General features: G+C 51.9%; 1 protein-coding gene across 1 annotated transcript in view; it reads right to left on the reverse strand.

Moving 5' to 3' along the window:
* Positions 1-5,166, reverse strand: part of LOC113213439 (dual specificity protein phosphatase MPK-4-like) — a 14,725-nt gene that overhangs the window by 2,187 nt on the left and 7,372 nt on the right. The window lies entirely within an intron of this gene.

Consider the following 5,166-nt stretch of genomic DNA (forward strand, 5'->3'; position numbering starts at 1 on the left):
ACTGGTCCATCGGAAACTGTAGACAACGCGCAATGAATGAAAACTGGACTCCCCACCCCACCCTTTCCCCTCTCTCCTCTCTATATGTCTGTCACTCTCACTCGCTCTCTCCCTCCATTCCAACTCTTCTTGTCTGCGACGGAAATCAATATGGGAGTTGTGATCCTGTCGATAAGTGTAATTCATTGGCGCGGCTCCAGCCAAGGCTCCAGCCAGCTGATGTGCTGGAGCGCTGCTCCGTGTGACGGGACGCTCAGCGCCGCTCAGCGCCGCTCAGCGCTCCACGACCACTATCTCCTCCTCCTCCCACTGGCCTGGAGGCTGATAGTGCCGCCTGTTCACAAACCGCGAAGCTGCTGCTCCTGCTTTGCTTCTTCATTACTGAACACCGTTTGATGTGCCCCAGCTCCATAAAACGCTTTTCAGCTGCGGCCGGAAGTTGAATACCTTCCAGCAGGATGCTCGCCATGCCGTGCAGCTCCGCCACACATCCTTATAGCAGGAATTAACTGCCGTGCACAGGGATTACACCGCACGCATACCGATTCTATAATTAGTGGTGGCTAACTTTTACCGCGAGGCCCTACCGCGAGGCCCGAGCCCAAACAACGCAAACTGAGAAATCCCCATTGCGAAAGAATCTGTTTGTATTTTTGAGAGATTTGGCTGTTTTTGTGCGTCTGCGAGGGAATTCTAAAATGTGCTTGGATCCGAGCGCATTTGGTACTTGAATCAGGCGTATATTCTTAGCAAATTTGGGATGGCTCGGCTAACTAATAAAGTTGCTAGTTAAAAGCTAAATTAGTTCCAAAGATGCGGTTGAGAGTGTGCTCAGCGATTCAGCGCAACAGGTTTCAGGTTTAGTTCTTATAAGTTCTCGATTTTGTCGTGATAGGTTGGCAGCGAAACAATAAACGTCGTACGTCAAAGATAATCTGCTTTGACACTAACGTTACCGTTAGTGTGTTTTTCTTCTCATTGAAATGTCGCGGGATCAGGCTCAGGCGCCAAACGAAGCACGAACGACCCTAGAAAGCCCGTGCAGCACGGCGCCTATGGCGTCCCCGCCGCGCCCCGTCGCCCCAGCGGCCAGCAGTCCTTCTAAATGCACTTCTAGATGAGCCATAAAGCTGCCAGGCGCCATCTAGCGCCGTCTAGCGCCGCACGCAGCGAGAGGCCGAGCCGAGCGAAGCAGAGAAGGGGCCGCCTTGGGCCGGCTTGGGCAGAAGTGGGCTGGGAAGCGAAACCGAAGCGTCTCTCGTGTCACTCCTCTTAATTAAGCGACGGTCTACCTTCCCAAACAACCCGTAACCCCCCTCCCCTCCCCCCTCCCAGTAACCTCAACGCGGGAAGCGCACAGGCGTAACTGTCCCCGTCCCTTTGTTGTTGTTTTTTCCTTTATTTTTAATTTCCCCCCCCCCTCACGCACTCGTCACGCGCGTGACTGTCACGCTCCGTCACGCCCAGCACGTCACGTCCGCCTGTCCGCCCGGCCCGCCAGCCGCTAGCACGCCACACGTGTTCAGAGCGTCGACAAAGGCGCCTAATACACAGCAATTCCAAAAATGATTACAAAGTTTGTCATACTCGTTCAATGATGCTGCGAGTGTGAGCTCGTGTCAGAGAAGCCTATGTAGGCTAAACATGGATGCCAACGTGGGTTGCTTTATCGTCCACTAACCAACCATGCACTCTGAATGTAGGCAACCCACATTCGAAGCCATGTTTAGCCATTACCAGGTGGCTGATCACTTTTGTAGTAATGCTGCACGCACGAGTGCGGGCGGGTTGCCTACTCGTAGGCAAGCATAACTACAGAAGTGAGCGGGGTTAATCAGCCGCCTGGTATATATACAGGCTTCTCATAACACCATTGAAGAAAGGGTCACAAACTCCTCAATCTTTTCCTGAATCCGAATGGAAAAGGTAAGGTTTGGAATAATAGGGCGTCGGAGCCGGAGCGTCGCGTCTGCTGCGGCTCAGCCAATCCAGCGGCGGCAGCGGCGGCCGAGTCGTTGACCCCTCCCCCTCCCTCACCTGCCGGCGCGGCGTCCAGCGGCAGAATGGCAGGCCCGCGGCCCGCGGGCGCCCGCGCCGAGCCGCGCCGAGCCACGCCGAGCCACGCCGAGCTACGCCGTGCCACGCCGCCCCGCCCCGACGCTCAGAGCTGGCTGCCCCAAGCAGAGAGGACCGCGCGCGGCTTCTCCCAGAGGCACTAAGCCCACCGTCACGTCGCGTCACAGAAAGAACAAAACGAAAATTAACATCAAGTTTGAATTCTCGCGGAGGTTGGAAATCACACAAAGAGACAAATAAAAACACAACACTGCAGTGAGGGGCTCCTCAAGACTGGCGTGCGTTGAACGAAAACCGCTAATTAAAAGCAACTTTTTAAATGTGATTTTAAAAAACCGACTCGCTTTCGGTGAGGAAATTCCGCTTTGATTCGTGTTCCATTCAAACATTAACACTATACACTCTCAACATTTCTACTAGAAAATTTCCATAGTAACTCCTACTGTTGTACCAGGTGGCTGACTCACGCCGTGGAGGGAATTCCGAAAAAGAATTTCTTAATAATGTTACAACAGCACAAAATTTTAGTAGTTACTAGGCAAATTTTCCAGTATAAATTTTAGAGTGTAAAGATATGATGCGGATGTTTGCACCATGTTGCTTACATTTTACACATTTTATCACCAAATAATGTCAGCACTATAATAGTATTTTTCTCTCAATGGAATGGATGCGCTCTTGTGCACATCTTGGCCAGAGGCAAATATTATACATCCCAGAAAGGGAATCCGGGTCACTACCGACCAAGTGGCAACAGTACAGTACGGCATCTCTGGTTCGGACTGTGCACAAGAACTCATCTTTGTCAATGTAATGCGCGGTGCGAAAGGCAACAAGTGTCGTCGTAGGTTGGCGAGACATTGAAGGAAATCAAAATCGACAAAATCACAAAACGAGCCACCCCTCAGCAACCTCACCCATAGCAAGGACCGTAAGTAATGACTAAAATAAAGCGAGAAAAATGACCTCGCCCTGAAGAAAGCGAGATATTTTTTGGTGCACCGATCCTGCTTTCCTGCCCGCCAGATGTATCTGACTCTAGTATTTACGGTGAATTCAACGACCCCGTTGAGGAGGAATGCGGAGAGGGCGACCTAGCCCTCGGCTCGACGTGGCCCTGAAAACTGTGCCACTGATAAGAACCTGCGACGACGCGTACAATCGAGTGTATGGGGATCGAGATCGGCTTCACGCTAATCCCCACAGCGGATCCCGGCGGATCCCGCCTGGCCAGACGGGCCAGGGCGTCCCGGCAAGCCAGAATAATATTATCGCTATAGCTCTCAAAAACAGATGACGTCGAGAGAAAGCCTCCCAAAGAGATTGCAGACGTCTGAGACGTCACACGCACATTACCACTATAAAAGTTCCACGTTCCTTGAAAATAGAACAGTCACAATAATCAGTCGGTACAAAAGTTTGCATTCACCACATACATGTGTGTAATTTCCTGTGAGACATTTTGCGTATACAGACCACTTTGGTAACACGCGCAAATGTACTGTACCAGACCAACACAGCCGAGCATACATTACACATACAAAACATACAATACACCGTATCGGGAAATACACGGGAAAATCCTCGGATGTTCGGCAGTGTACAAAGTAACGTGCCGCTCCGACAGGCCTGGCGCTCCGCACCCACCGACCAGGACTAGCCAGTCACAGGAGAGCGGCATGAGTCTGAAAATGACATCACCTCGTGCACACACACACACACACACACACACACACACACACACACACACACACGGCATACACATAACAAACAACGTACGCATATAGACAAGTATGTGTGAGTGGCTGGGCCGCAGAACTGAACCTTATATCTTACGGTATGTACGCACACATATGTGTACTTGGGTTGGGGTTGAGCCGGAAGTTGGGGGAAAGAAAAGAAGCCCGGCGGGCGAGGGGAAATGGAAATACGCTGAGGGCAAAGTATGGAAGGAAAAAAAATTACGCCCCCCCCCCCCCGCATCGTCCAGGAAGGAATACGGCGGCAAGGAGACTCTGGCAGTAGTAGTGCTGCCGAGCAAAAGTCAGTTAGTTGCATGAAACGTCTTGTACACAACTTCACACTTCTAAGATATCTAGGAAAAAATGTTGCTTTTTAGGGATCGTCACCTCAAACCGCGCCTTGGATGTGTTTACTGTAAAAACCTGTTGCCTTCCCTCAGAGATGGGAACGCCTAAATTTCGGCTATGCGTGCAGTTTGGCTGGCCACAGAGTTTACAGTGTCCGCACCTGAAAGCATTTAAAGCATTTGCCGTGTCATCCGAAAACAAGCCGGCTATTTTGGCTATTTATGTAAATAATTGTTATTTTTTTTGTTTTGCGTTATTTGGGGCCAGCCTTTTCCCATCGACGCGGTATAAAAACAAAGACGGCGGCACAAAAGTATTTGAGGCCCGCGCCCAGTCGCCTCGCTTATCGGGGCGCGAGCGAGCAGGGGGCGGGGCTTAAACCAGCAAAAGGGGCTCATAGTCACGGCCATGCCATGATCATATGGTCCTGGCCATTTGCTTTCGCGGAGCTAAATTGCGACTAAATTTCCCACCCTATCGTCACGTTTATGTAGCGCCTAAACTAAGTAGCCGCATATTTCGTTTCTAGATGAGATGTCGATGAGTGACGCACAAGTCGTTTGTGCATTCCCCCTCGCCGCTGTGTGTTGTACAGCTTATTAGGTGTGCTTGTCTCTCAGACACCATGTGACATGTGCCGTTTGCGAACGGGGTGGGATGAGAAGGAGGAGGGGGAAGAAAGAGAAGGGGACAGGAGAGGGAAGCGAGAGTGAAGCGGCGGAAGGAGCAAAAGATGGTGCGGGGAGTGGAAGGGGTTGCAACGTAAGCAAACGGTTGGCAAAGCCGGCCGGGCCGGGCCATAGGCCGGAAGCAACACTGCCGCGCCACTCGAGCCCCAAACTGCAACAGCGGCAGCACGGGAGACAGTGTAATGAATAGCCATCGCTGGCCGCTAGGAGCCGGCCAGGAGCAGCTAGGAGCAGCTAGGAGCCGGCTGGGCAGCTAGGAGCAGCTAGGGGCAGCTAGGAGCAGCTAGGGGCAGTTATGAGCAGCTAGGAGC

The sequence above is a fragment of the Frankliniella occidentalis genome, unplaced genomic scaffold (assembly GCF_000697945.3).
Source record: "Frankliniella occidentalis isolate FOCC.00 unplaced genomic scaffold, Focc_3.1 Scaffold11, whole genome shotgun sequence".
NCBI classification, from domain to species: Eukaryota; Metazoa; Arthropoda; class Insecta; order Thysanoptera; family Thripidae; genus Frankliniella; species Frankliniella occidentalis.